Source organism: Triticum urartu, chromosome 7, assembly GCF_003073215.2.
Source record: "Triticum urartu cultivar G1812 chromosome 7, Tu2.1, whole genome shotgun sequence".
Lineage (NCBI taxonomy): Eukaryota > Viridiplantae > Streptophyta > Magnoliopsida > Poales > Poaceae > Triticum > Triticum urartu.
The window spans coordinates 444,295,722-444,318,702 of NC_053028.1; positions in this window are offsets into that span (position 1 = coordinate 444,295,722).

A 22,981-nucleotide genomic window follows, 5' to 3' on the forward strand; every position below is an offset into this window, starting at 1 on the left:
CATACGAAGCGTCCCCGAGTCGGCATAGCCAAGGACTCTTTAAGACACAACGAGACCACTGTAAAACCAACCGTGGATAGGAGGACCACTAGACGTCGAACCCCAATTTCATATCATACATCTGTTGGAAAGATATCCTAAGAACTACTTGATTTCCCACCTATGAAACTCCCGAACCTTTCCAATTATGCAATCAGGTGTTGGGGATACAGGGGAAGCATAATATCTCACCCAAAACTAGCAAATCCTACATCCAGCTGTATCCATCCTTCAACACATAACCAAGAAAACTTCGGAAACCATCTACCTCAACCTTCGAAAAGCATCCATTATACAAGTTATGGCGATACTCCCGAACTCCCACCCCAGTACTGGGTGGCGTCGAGGTTATCTCACCAACAAACTGCATAAAAGAGATTTTCGATGTCGACGTACTAAACTCAGGTATTCCAGAATTGCAATGATAAAATTATGACGACAACACCTCAGAGCTCAACTCCCCGGGACACTTCCACAAAACCCCTGACAGGAGGCACCAAGACAATGTTCTCATCATAAAACCATCGGAACGATTCCAAGATACCCGCGTGATCCTAAAATTTTTTTTAGTGAAATTTGAGAAGAGAAGAGTCAAAACTCTATGTCAGGATGCCTTACCAGAGCGATGAGGAGACTGGGAAGTAAAAAGAATTCCTAAACTCTCTGGTATATAATTCCTAGATGACTCAAAACATTTTTCTAGACACAACTCGGCCGCTAATAACGATCAAGCAATGGGGCTCCTAAGGTCGGGGAAGGCTCTGATTACCAACTTGTTACGCCCTCGATGCGGCTATATCTCCCACGTGTCGAAGCACAACTTAGAGGCATAACCGCATTGAAAGCAATGTCGCAAGTGAGGTAATCTTCACACAACCCATGTAATACATAAGGGAAAGATACATAGTTGGCTCACAATCGCCACTTCAAACAATACATGAATAAAGCATTACATCAACCAAACACTCATGGCCCGACTACGGTGCCAAAATAAAAGATAACCCAACATGCAACACGGTCCCAATCACCCCCAACTGGGCACCACTACTGATCATCAGGAAAAGAAACATAGTATCGTTGAGAGTCCTTGTTGAACTCCCACTTGAGCTCGAGCGCGTCACCTGGAGCGGAATCGTCAGGCCCTGCATCTGGTGTAATAGTAATCTATGAGCCACAGGGACTCAGCAATCTTGCACCCTCGCGATCAAGACTATTTAAGCTTATAGGTAAGGCAAGGTAAATATGTGGAGCTGCAGCAAGCGACTAGCATATATGGTGACTATCCTGTTCGCAAAAGAGAGCGAGAAGAGAAGGCAAAGTGCGAGCGAGAAACTAGAGAGCAACCTGCGCAAGCATTACTCCAACACCGTGTCCACTTCCCGGACTCCGCCGAGAAGAGGCCATCACGGTAACACACTCAGTTGATTCATTTTAATTAAGTTAAGGTTCAAGTTATCTACAACCAGACATTAACAAATTCCCATCTGCCCATAACCGCGGGCACGGCTTTCGAAAGTTCAAATCCCTGCAGGGGAGTCCCAACTTAGCCCATGACAAGCTCTCACGGTCGACGAAGGAATAGACCTCCTCCTGAGACGTTCCGATCAGACTCGGTATCCCGGTTCTTCAAGACAACTCCGACAATCGTAAAAGAAGTCCAGCAACACCACCCGCTGTGCTGACAAATCCCGATAGGAGCTGCACATATCACGTTCTCAGGGCACACCGGATAAGCTAAGCGTACGGGAGCCAACGTAACCCAAGTTGCCAAGGGATGACCCCGCACGGTGCTCTAGGTTGGACCAACGCTCAGAGGAGCACTGGCCCGGGGGGGTTTAAAATAAGATGACCCTTGAGTCCGCGAAACCCAAGGGAAAAGGCTAGGTGGCAAATGGTAAAACCAAGGTTGGGCATTGCTGGAGGAGTTTTATTCAAGGCGGACTGCCAAGGGGTTCCCATTATAACCCAACCGCGTAAGGAATGCAAAATCCGGGAACATAACACCGATATGACGGAAACTAGGGCGGCAAGAGTGGAACAAAACACTAGGCGAGAGGCCGAGCCTTCCACCCTTTACCAAGTATATAGATGCATTAAGATAACATGGCAATATAATGATATCCCAACAAGTAAATAATAGTAAATAATGTTCCAACAAGGAACGGCTCCAATCTTCACCTGCAACTAGCAACGCTATAAGAGGGGCTGAGGAAAGCGGTAACATAGCCAATCAACGGTTTGCTAGGACATGGTGGGTTAGAGGTTTGACATGGCAATTTGGGAGGCATGATAAGCAAGTGGTAGGCATCGTAGCATGGCATAGCAAAAGAGCGAGCAACTAGCAAGCAAAGATAGAAGTGATTTCGAGGGTATGATCATCTTGCCTGAAATCCCGCAAGGAAGAAGAACGAGTCCATGAAGAAGACAAACGGACGTAGATGAACGGGTCCTCACAAACGCGACGTTACTGGAACCAACCCGAAGAAGCAAACACCGGAAAGAAGCACACAACATAGTAAACACCAACACATGAACATGATATGATATGCGGGATGCGGTATGCGATGCATATGCAAGATTTGACAAGAACGGAAGAACCTGGCCTCAACTTGGAAATCCAAGTGTGCCACTGGAAAGATGAGATGAAATCGCTTGAAAACGATATAAAGAACGCCGGAATCGGAGTTACGGTTTGGAAATGGCAAGCAAGCAATTCAAATATGGCACCGGTCTGCGATATACAGCAAGTAGCCATCTAAATGCAACAAGTTAAACATGCTACAGCACCCAAACATGGCATCAAAATACATGGCAGGGATCCATTCATGATGCTTAACAAAAGTCTAGCACTGATCTACGGCCAATTCATCCATTAACAGGTTCAAACAAGCATGGAAAACATGCATATGGTAAACAGATTTCAGACTTAGTGAAATTAACGCTTGTCTGGAATTTCAGATCAGATAGCACTCTTCGGAGCAACAAAACTACATTCTACAGGCCCTGAACATGGGAAAGTAAAGCATGGCATGGAGCTACTCAAAGAGCTTAACAAAAGTCCCTTAGTGACCTTGAGCCAAAAGGGATCATAAAATACAATTGCAAGCATGTGAACATGGCAAAAAAATAATCAGTTCTCAGACTTAGTGAAAACTGGAGCATGCTGAAAACAGATATCAAGTAGGCATGTTTACGAGCTCGATGCACTCACTACGGAGCAAGTCATGACAAGCTAAGCATACACCCATAAAGAATACACATTATACAAGCTATACATGGCAATAATAATAGCATAGCATGCACGGATCAACTACAACATCTTCGGCAAAATCGCTAACAAGTAGACAATCTGCTCAGATTCACGAAATAGCAAAAGTAGAGCTCGATTGACTCAAGCTATGGTGCTCCATAATTGCAAACAAAGACATGGATGGATAGATCACTACAAGATTAACAAAACATCCTTACTGATCATCCTTAAAAGAGGCACGGATCACTAGGAAACAACACGAACATATGGCCATATGAGATAAACAGGTCAAGGACATGGTGGAAATGCTAAGTCCCTGAAATCAGCATTACCAAGTGCCTCACTTTGCAAGCTTGTGCTAGTCACCACACACATCACAAAAATACATGGTTTGCACCTCTGGAAAGATGGTAAAACCCTTAACAAAACATATGTAGAGCTCATGGGCATATCATGCACACAATAATCATGGCAAAAATGACAAATATCTAAATGGAGCAGCAGATCTGGCAATTATCTCAAGTAGCACTCTTCTAACAGCATTTCGGGCATCAAGATGAACTCAAATGAAAATGATGCAATGAGATGAAATGATGTAATCTCTGAGGCGAACATTTTGATATGCTATATGCCCAAAACGGAGCTACGGATGCAAAGTTACGATGCTATGAACATGTGCATAATAATTAGGGTTTCGTGAGTAGAAAGTCAACCGAGGCAAACGGATCTAAGATCCAGATCGGGTCGGCACTGTTCATGCACGCAGACCGAGGGTCGCCGAAGGCGGATCTCACCGGAAGGAAGGACGGGGAGGAGCTCCGGTGGCCGGATCCGGAGCATTAGGCGGCGGTGGCGGCGGGGCGCCTCGGTGGCAGCGGCGGGGCCGCGCCGGCGAAGGGCGGCGCCGGCGGGAGGGAGCGGTGGCGCCGGACGGCGACCCTGGCCGGCAAAGGCGGCGGCGAGAGCAGCGCGGCCGCGGGCGGGCGCGGATGGCGGCGCTCTGTAGCGCGGGAGGCGAGGCGCGCGGGTGGCAGCGGCCGGCGGATCTGGGCCCGCGCGGGCCTGCCTCGGGCCTCGCGGGCCGGCGGCGGCGGGAGGAGGAGAGAGAGGGCGGCTGGGTGAGGTGGCGAGGCCGGATTGGCTGAGGGTGAGGGCGGACACGTCCGGTCGCCGGGCGGACATGTCCGGCGGCGCGAGGGAGAGGGAGGCTAGGGTTTCGTCCGTGAAAATGGACGGGGAGGACATATTTATAGGTAGAGGGAGCTAGGAGAGTCCAAATGAGGTGCGGTTTTTGGCCACGCGATCGTGATCGAACGACCGAGAGGATGGAATGGGTTTAGGTGGGTTTTGGGCCACTTTGGAGGGGTGTTGGGCTGCAACACACATGAGGCCTTTTCGGTCCCTCGGTTAACCGTTGGAGCTTCAAACGAAGTCCAAATGGTACGAAACTTGACAGGCAGTCTACCGGTAGTAAACCAAGGCCGCTTGGCAAGTCTCGGTCCAATCCGGAAATGTTTAATCCCCACACACGAGAAGAAGGTAGAAATGACCACCGGAGGAGAACGGAACGCCGGATTGCAAAATGGACAACGGGGAAAATGCTCGGATGCATGAGATGAACACGTATGCAAATGAAATGCACATGATGACATGATATGCAATGCATGACACGCAAGCAATGACAAGGTAACAACAGCGAATAACTGGAGGACACGTGGCACATCGGTCACGGGGCATTACAAGAGGCTAGCAATGGTGAAAGGGTGAGAGTGCGTATAATCCATGGACTCAACATTAGTCATAAAGAACTCACATACTTATTGCAAAAATCTATTAGTTATCGAAACCAAGTATTACGCGCATGCTCCTAGGGGGATAGATTGGTAGGAAAAGACCATCGCTCGTCCCCGACCGCCACTCATAAGGAAGACAATCAAAAAATAAATCATGCTTCAACTTCATCACATAACGGTTCACCATACGTGCATGCTACGGGAATCACAAACTTTAACACAAGTATCTCTCAAATTAACAACTACTCAACTAGCATGACTCTAATATCACCATCTTCATATCTCAAAAAAATCATAAAGAATCAAACTTCTTATAGTATTCAATGCACTTTATATGAAAGTTTTTTATTATACCCATCTTGGATGCCTATCATATTAGGACTAATTTTATAGCCAAAGCAAATTACCATGCTGTTCTAAAAGACTCTAAAAATAATATAAGTGAAGCATGAGAAATCTATAATTTCTATAATATAAAACCACCATCGTGCTCTAAAAAGGTATAAGTGAAGCACTAGAGCAAAATTATCTAGCTCAAAATATATAAGTGAAGCACATAGAGTATTCTAATAAATTCCGATTCATGTGTGTCTCTCCATAATGTGTGTACAGCAATTATGATTGTGGTAAACTAAAAATCAAAGACTCAAATCATACAAGACGCTCCAAGCAAAACATATCATGTCATGAATTAAAATATAGCCTCAAGTAAAGTTACCGATAGACGAAGACGCAAGATGGGATGCCTTCCGGGGCATCCCCAAGCTTAGGCTTTTGGTTGTCCTTGAATTTTATCTTGGGGTGCCTTGGGCATCCCCAAGATTAGTCTCTTGCCACTCCTTGTTCCAAAATCCATCAAATCTTTAGCCAAAAACTTGAAAACTTCACAACACTAAACTCAACAGAAAATCTAATGAGCTTCGTTAGTATAAGAAAAAACCCACCACTTTAAGGTGATGTAATGAACTCATTCTTTATTTATATTGGTGTTAAACCTACTGTATTCCAACTTGTCTATGGTTCATACCCCCCGATACTAGCCATAGATTCATCAAAATAAGCAAACAACACACGAAAAACAGAATCTGTCACAAACAAAACAGTCTGTACTAATATGTAGGTTTCGAATACTTATGTAACTCCAAAAATCCCGAGAAATTAGGACATCCTAAATAATTTGTATATTGATCTACTTCAATTGGAATTCGTATTTTATCACTCTCTGGTAAATAAAAAAAATTTATTCTCATGAGCGCATACTTTCTGTTTTTTCCAGCAAGATCAAATAACAATCACACAAGAAGATCCTAAAGGCTTTACTTGGCACAAACACTAATTAAAACATAAAAAACACAATCATAACAGAGGATAGATGAATTATTTATTACTAAACAGGAACAAAAATAAAATTGGGTTGCCTCCCGACAAGCGCTATCGTTTAACGCCCCTAGCTAGGCATAAAAACAAGAATAGATCTAGGTATTGTCATCTTTGGTATGCAATCCATATGTGGCTCTCATAATAGATTCATAAGGTAATTTAATTTTCTTTCTAGGAAAGTGTTCATTGCCTTTCCTTAACGGAAATTGGAATCTAATATTTCCTTCTTTGATGTCAATAATTGCACCAATCGTTCTAAGGAAAGGTCTACCAAGAATAATAGGACATGTAGGATTGCAATCTATACCGAGAACGGTGAAATCTACGGGCACATAATTCCTATTTGCAACAATAAGAACATCATTAATCCTTCCCATAGTTTTCTTAATGGTGGAATCCGCAAGATGCAAATTTAAAGAACAATCATGAAATTCACAGAAACATAACACATCACACAAAGTTTTTGGAATCGTGGAAACACTAGCACCCAAATCACATAAAGCATAGCATTCGTGGTCTTTAATATTAATTTTAATAGTAGGTTCCCACTCATCATAAAGTTTTCTAGGGATAGAAATTTCTAATTCAAGTTTTTCTTCATAAGATTGCATTAAAGCATCAACGATATGTTTAGTAAAAGCTTTGTTTTGATCATAAGCATGAGGAGAATTTAACACGGATTGCAACAAGGAAATACAATCTATCAAAGAGAAATTATCATAATTAAATTCCTTGAAATCCAAAATAGTGGGTTCATTGCTATGTAAAGTTTTGACCTCTTCAATCCCACTTTTACCGATTTTTGCATCAAGATCTAAAAACTCCGAATCATTGGGACGGCTTTTAACTAAAGTTGACCCATATCCAGTCCCATCTTTATCAAGATTCATATTGGAAAACAAATATTTAATAGGATACGCATAAATAACTTTTAGATCTTCATCCTTATTATCATGAAAACTAGAAGAACATGCTTTTACAAAGCAATCTTTTTTAGCACGCATCCTAGCGGTTCTTTCTTTGCACTCATCAATGGAAATTATCATGGCTTTGAGAGACTCATTGATGTCATGCTTAGGTGGAATAGATATAAGTTTCAAAGAATCAACATCAAGAGAAATTCTATCCATGTTCCTAGCCAACTCATCAATCTTAAGCAATTTTTCTTCAAGCAAAGCATTGAAATTCTTTTGTGAATTCATAAATTCTTTAACACTAGTCTCAAAATCAGAGGGCATATCATTAAAATTTCCATAAGATTTGTTGTAGGAATTACCATAATTATTAGAGAAATTACTAGGAAACGGCCTAGAATTAAAATTTCCTCTATACGCGTTGTTACCAAAATTGTTCCTACCAACAAAATTCACATCCATAGATTCATTATTATTCTCAATCAAAGTGGACAAAGGCATATCATTAGGATCAGAAGAAACACTCTTATTAGCAAACAATTTCACAAGTTCATCCATCTTTCCACTCAAAACATTTATCTCTTCTATCGCATGAACCTTTTTACTAGTGGATCTTTCGGTATGCCATTGAGAATAATTAACCATAATATTATCTAGGAGTTTAGTAGCTTCTCCTAAAGTGATTTCCATAAAAGTGCCTCCCATGGCCGAATCTAAAAGATTTCTAAAGCAAAATTCAACCCAGCATAAAAAATTTGTATAATCATCCATAAATTCAAACCATGTGTAGGGCAATTACGTATCATTAATTTCATCCTCTCCCAAGCTTGTGCAACATGCTCATGCTCAAGTTGATTAAAATTCATAATATCCTTTCTAAGAGAGATGATCTTAGCAGGAGAAAAATACTTAGAGATAAAAGCATCTTTGCACTTATTCCATGAATCAATACTATTTTTAGGCAAAGAGGAGAACCAAGTTTTAGCACGATCTCTAAGCAAAAATGGAAAGAGCTTCAATTTAACAATATTATTATCCACGTCTTTCTTCTTTTGCATATCACACAAATCAATGAAGTTGTTTAGATGGGTAGCGACATCTTCACTAGGAAGGCCAGAAAATTGATTTTTCAGAACAAGATTCAACAAAGCGGTATTGATTTCACAAGATTCAGCATCGGTAGTAGGAGCAATCGGAGTTAAAATCATTATTGTTGGTATTGGAAAAGTCACATAATTTAGTATTATCTTGAGCCATCGTGACAAACAATCAATCCCGGCACACAAGCAAACAAGAGGCAAGCGAAAAGAGACGAATGGAAAAAGGGCGAATAAAACGGCAAAGGTGAAGTGGGGGAGAGGAAAATGAGAGGCAAATGGCAAATAATGTAATGCGAGGGATAAGAGTTTGTGATGGGTACTTGGTATGTCTTGACTTGAGCGTAGATCTCCTCGGCAAGGGCGCCAGGAATCCTTCTTGCTACCTCTTGAGCATGTGTTGGTTTTCCCTTGAAGAGGAAAGGGTGATGCAGCAAAGTAGCGTAAGTATTTCCCTCAGTTTTTGAGAAGTAAGGTATCAATCCAGTAGGAGACTACACGCAAATCGCCTAGTACCTGCACAAACAAATAAGAACCTTGCAACCAACGCGATAAAGGGGTTGTCAATCCCTTCGCAGCCACTTGCAAAAGTGAGATCTGATAAAGGTAATAAGATAAATATTTTTGGTTTTTTTGTTGTATAGATTGAAAAATAAAGATTGCAAAATAAATAGTAAACTAGAATTGTAGATCGGAAACTTATATGATGTAAAGTAGACCCCGGGGGCCATAGGTTTCACTAGTGGCTTCTCTCAAGATAGCATATATTATGGTGGGTGAACAAATTACTGCCGAGCAATTGATAGAAAAGCACATAGTTATGAGAATATGTAGGCATGATCATAAACATAGGCATCACGTCTGTATCAAGTAGACTGAAACGATTCTGCATCTACTACTATTACTCCACACATCGACCGCTATCCAGCATGCATCTAGAGTATTAAGTTCATAAGAACAGAGTAACGCATTAGGCAAGATGACATGATGTAGAGGGATAAACTCAAACAATATGATATAAACCCCATCTTTTTATCCTCAATGGCAACAATACAATACGTGTCGGTTCTCTTTCTATCACTGGGATCGAGCACCGCAAGATTGAACCCAAAGCTAAGCACTTCCCCCATTGCAAGAAAGATCAATCTAGTAGGCCAAACCAAACTGATAATTCGAAGAGACTTGCAAAGATATCAAATCATGCATATAAGAATTCAGAGAAGAATCAAATAATGTTCATAGATAATCTTGATCATAAACCCACAATTCATCGGATCTCGACAAACACACCGCAAAAAGATTACATCAAATAGGTCTCAAAGAACATCAAGGAGAACTTTGTATTGAGAACCAAAGAGAGATAAGAAGCCATCTAGCTAATAACTATGGACCCGAAGGTCTGTGGTAAACTACTAACACATCATCGGAGAGGCTATGGTGTTGATGTAGAAGCCCTCCGTGATCGAATCCCGCTCCGGAAGATCACCGGAAAAGGTCCCCAGATGGGATCTCATGGGTACAGAAGGTTGCGGCGGTGGAAAAGTGATTTTGTTGCTCCCCTGGATGTTTTTAGGGTATAAGAGTATATATAGGCGAAAGAAGTAGGTCGGTGGAGCTCCGTGGGGCCCAAGAGGGTGGGGGCGCGCCTACCCCCTAGGGGTGCCGCCCTACCTCGTGGCCACCTCATTACTTCCTTGACCTCTACTCCAAGTCTCCTGGATTGTGTTTGTTCCAAAAAAGATCCTTGCGAAGGTTTCGTTCTGTTTGGATTCAGTTTGATATTCATTTTCTGCGAAACACTAAAATAGGCAAAAAACAACAATTTGCACTGGGGCTTCGGTTAATAGGTTAGTCCCAAAAATAATATAAAAGTGCATATTAAAGCCCATTAAACATCCAAATCAGATAATATAATAGCATGGAACAATCAAAAATTATAGATACATTGGAGACGTATCATTCTTCCGGGTCGAAGCGTGGATCAGTGCCACTAACATGTGTACCTACAAGCAACCAGTAAATGGTAGAAGTTAAACTGCAATTGCACAAATGATGTGAAATACTGTAAGACATGTGATGTAGCTAACCTCGACGGCAAACAATAGCATCGACCGTTATGACCATGCATAAGTACAAGGACAGGCATGATAAGTACAACAGGGTTAGCACCCACTAAAAACAGAAAATGGGCATCATCTCTAGTGCTATCCTGAGTCATGTATTGTAAGTTTGTTGCTGGTATTGGTGAAATTGAGCTGGAAACGGTAATATTTGAACATCACACAGTGTGCAGTACTAAAATAAACAAGGCACGAACATGCTTAATACATCAACCGTACAAATCATAGCCATTGCAAGTGGTATTGGTAAGATTTAGCTAGTCAGATCTTACCTGTTAAGTCCTAGGGGGTAGTCGTTGGGGCACTTCATCTGGGCCAGAGCCTGCACCATGTCAGCGGTGGCGGAGGCGAGGTGTTCCTCCGGGTCAACACGCACAGCGGCCATCGTGCCATGGACCGCCATCAGCTCCTGGCGGTGGGGATTGGAGGCATGAGGATGTTTTGCAGGCGCCATTTAAGCAATCAGGCTGGGGACGTGATAGAGATCGGTGGGTTACCTGACTGGATCTGAGCAGAATGTTGATGTGGTTGAAGCTGTGGTTGCAGCGGCGGCGGTTTGAGCTGCCAGTAGGGGGAGTCGCGCGGGGGGGGGAGATACTGAGGAAATTTGATGGGTGGGGATGTGGTTGGAGGAATAAATTCTGAAATTGTGCGCCTAATGAAAATTTCGCTACGACAATTGAAACTTTGGTGCGGGGAAACACACAACGCAGACGAAGCGCGTAAAATACTCGTGTGCGAGAAAACAGAAAATTGGCAGATCCCATCACCAAAAAAATGTACATGTGTAGTTGATTTTTTCGGTCAATGGTACGCCTGCTTTATTAGGAAACATAGCACAGGTAACTGACTTATGGATCATTAACGCAAAAAAACGCAGACGGGTATGGCATAGAAACCGTGTGTTTTGTGATCTTCTAATGATTAATGCAAAAAAACGCACACAGGCGCACATGCTAATCAACTCTCAAAGCCCTCAAAGGATGCTCTTACCAACATTGTACATTAATACTACAAACTTAAAGTACTACCGGTAATTTGCTCTAATACTACAAACTTAAACTACTTCTCACATGCTGCCATCGGGGCATGCTGGCCAAACACCGGCGTTCTCCTTCCCGGCCTTGTAGGCGGCAACCCACCGTGCTTCGATCTCCGCCAAGCTCTCCTCACCATAGCGTGCAGCCTCTTCTTTGTTGCGACGGCAGGAATCTCTTTTCTTGACCGCTTTCTACCTTTTCTGCTCCTTCTGTGCAGCTTTGGCCGCCTCTAGATCCACCATCCATTCGGCAGTGGCAGCCTCAAAGTCCGCCCACGTAACTGTGTGGCCGCTGGTGGCAATGAACTTGGTGCGGCGAGATGCCATCGCTTCCTTACCATGTGTGCGGTCGCTGGCGGCGAGGAACGCGGCATGGAGGGATGCCATCGCTTCCTTACCAGTTACTGTGTGCCGCGGTGCCATGGACGACGCTTGGAGAGACTCTGGGACGGAGGGGCCAGGCACCCGTACAGTGCGGTGGTATTCAAGAGCTCAATGACAAACGACAACAGAGATTTGGCTTCCCTTACAATTTTGCTCGTTCATTATCGCACACGGTTCAATGGCTTTTGGAAACAGTGTGCGCTGAGCCTATTATGTGTTGCGTTATGATTGGCCGGAACCCCAGCCACGCGGATCATGCATGTGCACCGTAGGATGTGCCGCGATCGAATGGCAATCCACATCCCTCACATCACACCCGTGCAGTTGTAGCTGGATTGTAATTATATGCGCTAAATGCCTAGAAAATGCACATAATCCCCTAAATAAGGTAAATGAGCCAGAAAAATGCCAAATTTGAACACGGTGATTTGCAGGGTGTATGTTCGTCATAGAAAAAACTCCAGGGCAAAGAATGGATAAAATTTGGATTCCCCTTCAATCTTGGTGATTTCCCTCTCGATAGCATGGAACTTCTTTGGTGATGGTTCGATTTATGAATGGCGTGCATGACGACATAAGCCAAACCTTCTCAAATTTTTACCCGATCATGGTGACGTCATACCATGGCACCATGCCAGCCGTCATGTTTTTCAAGCATTTATTTCTTTTTTCTATAGTTGAAAACCCAATAAACAAATGTTTTTGGCTGACTATTGCCACACATTTCATCGAAATATCTGTCCATTCCTTGTAAAAGGCATTAGAAATTACTAAATGGCACGAGCATGGTTTTTCAGGCCGTTCTTGTGCACCCTTTCATGCATCGATTGTTTGAACTTGAATTATGTGCATTAATGCCTAGGGAACGCACATAATCCCCTAAATATGGTAAATGAACCCGGAAAAGTGCCAAATTTAAACAAGGTGATTTGCAGGGTGTATGTTCATCATAGAAAAAAGAACTCGTGGACAAAGGACAAAGGAAATTTGGAGCCCCCTTCAATCTTGCTGATTTCCCCCTTGAAACCATGAAACTTCCTCGGTGATGGTTCGATTTATGAAAGGCGTGCAACACAACATAAGGAAAACATTCTCAAATTGTTACCAGGCCACGGTGAGGCCATACCATGGTGCCACACCAGACGTCATGTTTTCCAAGCATGTATTTCATTTTTGTATAGTTGTTAACCCAGTAAACGACGCGTTTATGGTTGACTATTGCCACACATTTCCTTGAAATATCTACCCATTCCTTGTAAAAGGCATGAGAATGTACTAAGTAGCACGAGCATGGTTTTCCAGACCGTTCTTGTGCACCTTTTTATGCATCGATTGTTCGAATTTGAATTGTGTGCATTAATGCCTAGAAAATGCACATAATCCCATAAATATGGTAAATGAGCCCGAAAAAATGTCAAATTTGAACTCGTTGCATTTGAGGCGGTATGTTGATCGTTGGAAAAAATTGAATGACAAACTAGGATAGAAATTTGGATTCCCCTTCAATCTTGGTGATTTCCCTCTCGAAAGCATGGAACTTCCTCGGTGGTGGTTCGATTTATGAAGGGCATGCATGACGACATAAGCCAAACCTTCTCAAATTTTTACCAGGGCATGGTGAGGTCATACCATGGCACAATGCTAGGCATCATGTTTTTCAAGCATTTATTTCATTTTTTTCTATAATTGAAAACCCAACAAACAAACATTTGTGGTTGACTATTGCCACAAATTTCATCAAAATATCTGTCGATTCCTTGTAAAAGGCATGAGAATTTACTAAATGGCACGAGCATGCTTTTCCAGGACGTTCTTGTGCACCCTTTCATGCACCGATTGTTTGAACTTGAATTATGTGCATTAATGTCTAGGAAATGCACATAATCCCCTAAATATGGCAAATGAACTCGGAAAAGTGCCAAATTTGAACATGCAGATTTGCAGGGTGTATGTTCATCATAGAAAAAACTCATGGGCAAAGGAAATTTGGACCCCCCCTTCAACCTTGGTGATTTCCCCGTCAAAACCATGAAACTTCCTCGGTGATGGTTCGATTTATGAAAGGCATGCATGGTGACATAAGGAAAACATTCTCAAATTTTTACCAGGGCACGGTGAGGCCATACCATGGCACCACATCAGACGTCATGTTTTCCAAGCATGTATTTCATTTTGTATAGTTGTTAACCTAGTAAACGACGCGTTTATGGTTGACTATTGCCGCACATTTCCTTGAAATATCTGCCCATTCCTTGTAAAAGGCATGAGATGTACTAAATAGCACGAGCATGGTTTTCCAGACCGTTCTTGTGCACCTTTTCATGCATCGATTGTTTGAATTTGAATTATGTGCATAATTAATGCCTAGAAAATGCACATAATCCCCTAAATATGGTAAATGGGCCCGGAAAAATGTCAAATTTGAACACGTTGCATTTGAGGTGGATGTTGATCGTTGGAAAAACTGTATGACAAACTAGGATGGAAATTTGGATTCCCCTTCAATCTTGGTGATTTCCCTCTCAAAAGCATTGAACTTCCTCGATGATGGTTCTATTTATGAAGGGCGTGCATGTCGACATAAATCAAACCTTCTCAGCTTTTAACCAGGGCACGGTGAGGCCATACCATGGCACCATGCCAGGTGTCATGTTTTTCAAGCACATATTTCATTGTTCAATAGTTGATAACCTAGTAAATGACGCGTTTGTGGTTGACTATTGCCACACATTCCCTTGAAATCTCTGCCCATTCCTTGTAAAAGGCTTAAGAATTTACTAAATACCACGAGTATGTTTTTTCTAGACCGTTCTTGGGCACCTTTTCAAGCACCAATTGTTTGAATTTGAATTATGTGCATTAATGCCTACAAAATGCATGTAATCCCCTAAATATTGTAAATGAACCCGGAAAAGTGCCAAATTTGAACACGGTGATTAGCAGGGTTTATGTTCATCATAGAAAAAAACTCATCGATGAAGGACAAAGGAAATTTGGATTCCCATTCAATCTCGGTGATTTACTATCACACACGATTCATCTCTGTCGCCTCTGTGAAGCGTATGTGTTTACTCACACATGCAAAAGGAAACAAGAAAACCCTCACCCACTTAGTCCCCACCCACTCGCCGCGGACTCCTCCACAACTCTGCACCTCATCAACTTCTATCGCGGTGGCCACCCTAAGCTCGACGGCTATTGTCGGCGGGCGTAGGTCGCGCTCCAAACGGCACGGGATTTCGCCCCTACCGCTTTCCACCGCCTATCTGCATGGACATTCTAGACTCTGGTCGACTAGGGTTTTCTGCGGTATTGGGCCAGGGATTTTTCTCATGGAGAAGGTAATCAACTTAGTGAAATACTCACTCATCTCTTATCGCAGTCCGTCCATCGCTGTTAATCAACCGGCAGAAATCGCCGTGGAATCATTTTTGTTCTAGCTGATTTGAAGGTATTCATTCATGTGACCATTGTGCGAGCACAAATCGGTCAAGTATGGTGGCGGCGAGTCGGAACCGAAGTTCTTTCTCACCATTCCGGATGACTTCAGGGAGCGCTCGGTATGTTCAATCTCAACCTACCACTATTGGCATGGCCTAAATTTGTGAGCATATATCGTCGGTTGCTACATTACCTATATATTTGCATCAAATCTTTGTTACATTATCTATTTTTAATTCTATATTTTTGTAATTTGCTTTCAACTATATATTGATCCATTCTATCACTTACTCCCATATTTGCATCTTGCTCTGTTATTCCAATATATCTAATTTACGTTCTTAATTTTCATTTCAAGCAGTACATCCCTTGCTTTGCAAGAATAGGAGTAGAAGGAAATCTTGGGCTTTACTTTGTTGATGACTCCTAGGATGTCATATTGACAACGCAACATGGATTTACAATGACAGTTAGCGTAAAACTTGATAAAGATGGTCACTCCTATTTTAATGCGGACCTTTGGAGAAAAATGTCTAAGTGTTATGAATTGAAAGCTGGCAATAAAATTATAGTGCGTGCACCACAGCCTGGTCTAATTAACATGTATGTTTACTTCCCCAACGTCATCAACCGATCAAAGACTGATTGAGGTTAGTGTCCTTTCAACTTTCTCCATGCTGTCATATTACTTAGCAAAATCGGGGTATTTGTTCTGACTAATTGATCACTATTTAAGCAACCAATTGTGATTTCATATTCTGACTCCGTTCCTAGGCAGTAACAAATTCTATTTACCAATTTATGTGCACTATATATTCTTATGCCATGTTATAAATAAATAATACCTTTCCACTTAAGCAGCATATGTTGGATGCATAGTGAACGATCTGTATGTTACTAAGTGTACCAAATTTCACTGGAAGGACTTGAAGCATGTCATAAACTTTATTGATAATCTGACAGAGATAGCACAGCGTATGAACGCCGGATTTTGGACGGGATTAATTAGACCTATGGTGCACATATTGAACAAGACCAATCATGTGCACAAAACGTTGGTAAAAAGTCTTATTTTAATGTTGATGCTCATAAACTATATATATATATCTTCAACGATATGTTACATTTGGTTTTTATTTTACATGTCAACAGAAATTGCCCGCTGTAGCAGTTCCTGGACCGATTTCCCAGCGTGGTCGAATTACATGTGTGCCTGCTAATAATGCCAAAGTGATTTCAAGGTATTGCATTTCCCGCAAAAATGGAACCATTCAAATTAACAAGTTCTCGCTTGTCATGGCAACGCATCCATATTGGAAAATTGGAGACACTGTTCTACTCATGCTCTACCAAGGCATAGGAGGGCTCTTCCTTTTTATTGATGAGATGCCGAGTCGCCGTGATCAAGCTGCTTCCAGCAGATAGTTGTGGTTGTTGGCCCTCAGCCTCTTAGAATGTGCTAGCTGTTACTATGTTAAGTATGTAGATATGAACCATATGGTTGTTAGCCCTTAGCCTCCTAAAATGTTAGTTGTTACTACGTTAAGTATGTAGATATGCACCATATGGTTGTCAAAACCGTGTTACGAAGATCCTCCTTTTGTCAAATAGTGTAACCACTATATATATGTTACTCAAATGTTTTTACCCAAGTTCTTAAATTTTCATGGAAAGTATTAGTATTGTACACAGTTCATTGAGTTTAAGCGTGTGCCCGATGTCCAGAAGGCATTTGCATATTAACTGTCCATATAGCAAATTCACACACATGTTAACATAAGGAAACATATGTGTAACTTACTAGTCATTGCACACGAGTACTCGCAGATGCATCGTGTGCGATACTCCTAGCCACCGCAAGCAACTAGTTTGCATTTTTCAAAGTTTTTTGTACACACAGAATCGCACATGGACTAATCATATTAACCATCTGTGTTGTAATTAAGGTAAACCTAACCATAGCATGAATCATATGGATCCAAATCAGCCCCTTACAAAGCAACGCATAAACTAGGGTTTAAGCTTCTGTCACTCTAGCAACCCATCATCTACTTATTACGTCCCAATGCCTTCCTCTAGGCCCAAATAATGGTGAAGTGTTATGTAGTCGATGTTCACATAACACCACTAGAGGCTAGACAACATACATCTTATCAAAATATCAAACGAATACCAAATTCACATGACTACTCATAGCAAGACTTCTCCCTTGTCCTCAGGAACGAACGTAATTACTCACAAAGCATATTCATGTCCATAATCAGAGGGGTAATAATATGCATATAGGATCTGAATATATGATCTTCCACCAAATAAACCAACTAGCATCAACTACAAGGAGTAATCAACACTACTAGCAACCTACTAGCACCAATCCCGGACTTTGAGACACGAATTGGATACAAGAGATGAACTAGGGTTTGGAGATGAGATGGTGCTAGTGAAGATGTTGATGGAGATTTCCCTCTTCCGATGAGAGGAGCGTTGGTGATGACGATGGTGATGATTTCCCCCTCCCGGAGGGAAGTATCCCCGGCAGAACAGCTCTACCGGAGCTCTAGATTGGATCCGCCAAGGTTCCGCCTCGTGGCGGGTGAGTCTCGTACCGAAAAGTTCCTCCTTATTTTTTTCTCATCGAAAGACCTCATATAGGAGAAGATGGGCAACGGAGAGCCACCAGGGGGCCCATGAGGTAGGGGGCGCGCCCTAGGGGGCGCCCCCCACCCTCGTGAGAAGGGTGTGGGCCCCCTGGCCTTCATCTTTGGCGTGGATTTTTCCTTATTTCTTTTAAGACGTTCCATGGAGTTTCAAGACTTTTGGAGTTGCGCAGAATAGGTCTGTAATATTTGCTCCTTTTCCAGACCAGAATTCCAGCTGCCGGCATTCTCCCTCTTTATATAAACCTTGTAAAATAAGAGAGAATAGCCATAAGTATTGTGACATAAAGTGAAATAACAGTCCATTGCGATAAATATCGATATAAAAGCATGATGCAAAATGGACGTATCAACTCCCCCAAGCTTAGACCTCGCTTGTCCTCAAGCGAAAAGCCGATAACAATAAATATGTCCCCATGTTTAGTGGTAGAGGCATCGATAAAAATAAAATACGGACATGAAGGCATCATGATTATTCTCATAATAGCAACATATATAGATTTTGTCATATGATTACTTATGTTCAAGTGATGATCTATTCACAATGCAAAAGTATAAATCATAAACCTTATTGGGCTCCGACAAACTATAATCTCAGTCATTGAGGCAATTGCAATTTATCATCACATCGGAAAGAGTCTATGTCAGAGCTAAAAAGCAAGTCCACATACTCAACTATCATGTAGTCCTCCATAATTGCTAACACTCACGCGATACTTGTGGTTACGGAGTTTTAATCGGACACCGAGAAAGATAGGGGCTTATAGTTTTTCCCCACAACCTTTTACCTCAAGGGTAATGTCAACAATAATGGTTCATGCTCCCCTACATCCAATTAGATATATATATCATGTTCTTTCCAACATGTTGCGCTTGCCAAAGGATAAAATGAAAAATAAAAGGTGAAGATCACCATGACTCTTGCATAAGGTAGAAGATAGTAATAAAGGATAGGCCCTTCGTAGAGGGAAGCAGAGGTTGCCATGAGCTTTTATGGTTGGATGTATAAAATCTCAATGTGAAAGAACGTCACTTTCCAGTATCACCGAGCCGATTGTAGCAGATGCCGATTGTAGCAGATGATTGGCTCCGCAAGATAGCTAGGGAGTTGACCACAGCAGATGCATAGATGCGAGAAGGTAATGTGTGCCGCACATCAGTTAGAAGACCCGCAGGCATCTTGGTGGGAGAATTTCACAGCCACCTTCCCAGTTGACACTGTCACATGGGAACCAGTTTTCAGCAGGCTTTCGGACTGCATGTTTCAGCCGGAAGCAATGGCCATGAAGAGCCGTGAGTTTCGTAACTAACCAAGGAGACGGACAGGTTGGGCCAGTATGTGGAGGAGTTTAGTAAGCTAGCACGTTATGCCCTAGATGACGTGCTACGGATGCAGCTAAGTAGGAGAAATTCCTGGAAGACTGAATGATGAGTTGAGTAATGCAGTTTATGGTAGCCACCTTCAAACTACCAGGAGTTGGTAGATCGTGCACTTATGGTTGAAGGGAAGCAGCAGCAATGAGAACCGCAAAGAGGAAGTAATGGACAAGGAAGTATAATTCAGGAGCTCAGCAGAAGCTCGTTTACCCCTAGACCGGGAGGACATTTTCAGCATACCATGGATAGGTAGCTCGCACAATCATCAATGGCCACAAGAATGGTAATTGGATGGAGAAGCAATGGACAGAACACCTATGCTAGTAAGCTCACCAGGAGCGGAGTACATGGCCAGTCAAGGATGTTTTCAAGTGCCATTAAGTATAGGAAGGCATGTTTTCCCAACGGATTTAATTATTTTGGAATCCCAAGGTCTGGATGTGATTCTTGGTATGGATTGGCTGTCGATGTATGGAGGAAACATCGATTGCGCCAGTAAGACAATTTTGCTCACAACGCCAGAAGGAAGAAGGATCAAGTATGTATCCCGACATGCGCCAAACAGGACACAAGTAAATTCCTTATCAGGAGTTGTGCAGGAGGAAGTACCAGTGGTAAAGGATTTTCCTGATATTTCCGAAGAGTTGCCAGGCATGCCACCGGATAGAGATATTGAGTTTTTGATTGAGCTATTGCCAGGCACAGGGCCAATATCAAGAGACCATATAGGATGCCAGCAAAGGATTTGGTGGAATTAAGAAGCAGATTAAGGAGTTACTGGATAAAGGATATATTCCTGTCGATGTATGGAGGAAACATCGATTGCGCCAGTAAGACAATTTTGCTCACAACGCAAGAAGGAAGAAGGATCAAGTATGTATCCCGGCATGCGCCAAACAGGACACAAGTAAATTCCTTATCTGGAGTTGTGCAGGAGGAAGTACCAGTGGTAAAGGATTTTCCTGATGTATTTCCCGAAGAGTTGCCAGGCATGCCACCGGATAGAGACATTGAGTTTTGATTGAGCTATTGCCAGGCACTGGGCCAATATCGAAGAGACCATATAGGATGCCAGCAAAAGATTTGGTGGAAATTAAGAAGCAGATTAAGGAGTTACTGGATAAAGGATATATTCGCCCAAGTTCTTCGCCTTCGGGATCACCAGTACTTCTAGTGGAGAAGAAGGATGGATCGTTAAGGATGGTTGTTGATTATCGAGGATTGAATGAAGTAACGATCAAGAACAAGTACCCACTACCAATGATCAACGATCTGTTTGATCGGTTGCAAGGAGCTAAAGTGTTTTCCAAGATCGACTTGCGATCTGGATACCACCAGTTGAAGATTCGAGAACAGGATATACCGAAGACAGCTTTCACCACAAGATATGGACTGTATGAGTATACCGTTATGTCATTTGGACTGACTAACGCGCCTGCCTATTTTATGAACATGATGAACAAAGTGTTTATGGAGTTTTTGGATAAGTTCGTCGTAGTGTTCATTGATGATATCCTGGTATATTCGAAGAATGAAGAGGAGCATAAGGAGCATTTGCGTTTGGTACTTGGAAAGCTCCGAGAACATCAGTTATATGCCAAATTCAGCAAATGTGAGTCTTGGTTGAAGGAAGTAGGATTCCTCAGACACGTTATATCTGGAGAAGGTATAGCAGTAGATCCCGCTAAAGTTGAAACCGTGACCAAGTGGGAAGCCCCAACTACCGTTGGAGAGATCCGGAGTTTTCTTGGACTCGCAGGATACTACCGGAGATTTATTGAGAATTTCTCAAAGATTGCGAAACCTATGACGGAGTTTTTGAAGAAGGATACTAAGTTCAAATGGACTGAGGAGTGTGAGGCTAGTTTCCAGGAGTTGAAGAAACGTTTGGTGACCTCACCAGTGTTGATTTTACCTGAACAAACCAAGGATTATGAGGTGTATTGCGACGCTTCACGTCGAGGACTTGGAGCAGTGCTTATGCAGGAAGGGAGAGTTGTTTCGTATACTTCACGACAACTGAAGCCCCACAAATTGAATTATGCTACGCATGATTTGGAGTTAGCAGCCGTAGTGCATGCATTGAAGACATGGAGACATTTCCTCATTGGAAATCATTGTGAGGTGTACACGGATCACAAGAGTTTGAAGTACATTTTCACACAGAAGGAGTTGAATCTCAGACAAAGGAGATGGTTGGAGCTCATCAAGGATTATGATATGAGATTGCATTATCATCCCGGGAAGCCTAATGTAGTAGCTGATGCATTAAGCTGCAAGAGCCATGTCAATACGTTAATGACGGGAGAAATACCCAAGGAGTTAGCAGAAAATCTTCATGAACTATGTTTAGAAATAGTTCCGAGAGGCTATGTAGCAGCGTTGGAAATTCAGTCAACCTTGATGGACAGAATCAGAGAAGCTCAGAAAACTGACAAAGAGATTGCCGCTATAAAGGAGAAACTGAGCAAAGGAAAAGCTAAAGGATTTTGCGAGGATGAGCACGACACCCTATGGTTTGAAGACCGTGTTTATGTGCCCAATAACCCGGAGATTAGGAAGTTGATTCTGCAAGAGGCCCATGATTCACCGTATTCGATTCACCCAGGAAATACCAAGATGTATTTGGATTTGAAGGATATTTTCTGGTGGACCGGAATGAAGAAGGATATTGCGGAGTATGTAGCAGTTTGTGACGTATGTCTGAGAGTAAAGGTAGAGCATCAGAAGCCAACAGGATTGTTGCAACCATTGCCGATACCCGAATGGAAGTGGGATAAGTTAGGCATGGATTTTATCACGGGATTACCAAGGACTCGTTCAGGCTATGACTCGATTTGGGTTGTAGTTGATCGATTGACGAAGGTAGCACATTTCATCCCAGTAAAGACCACTTACACCAGTGCTAAGTTGGCAAAGATATACATGACCAGGATCGTATGTTTGCATGGAGTTCCGAGGAGCATTGTATCAGATAGAGGAACCCAGTTTACCTCAAAGTTCTGGAAGCAGTTGCATGAGACTTTAGGTACCAGGTTAGAATTCAGTACAGCTTTTCATCCGCAGACAGATGGACAGACTGAGAGAGTCAATCAGATTTTGGAGGATATGCTGAGAGCTTGTGCGCTAGATTATGGATCTAGTTGGGACGATAATTTGCCATATGCAGAGTTTTCTTACAATAATAGCTATCAGACCAGTTTGAAGATGGCACCTTTCGAAGCTTTGTACGGAAGGAGGTGTAGGACACCGTTGTCATGGGACGAAGTTGGAGACCGCCAGTTGTTTGGACCAGATCTGATTAAGGAGTCTGAACAGAAAGTGAAGTTGATTCGCGATAGGCTCAAGGTAGCCCAGTCCAGGCAGAAGAGCTACGCAGATTCTAAACGCAAGGAGACAGTTTACGAAGTTGGAGACAGAGTTTATTTTTGAGTATCCCCACTTCGAGGGATTAAGCGCTTTGGAGTTAAGGGGAAGTTAGCGTCATGAT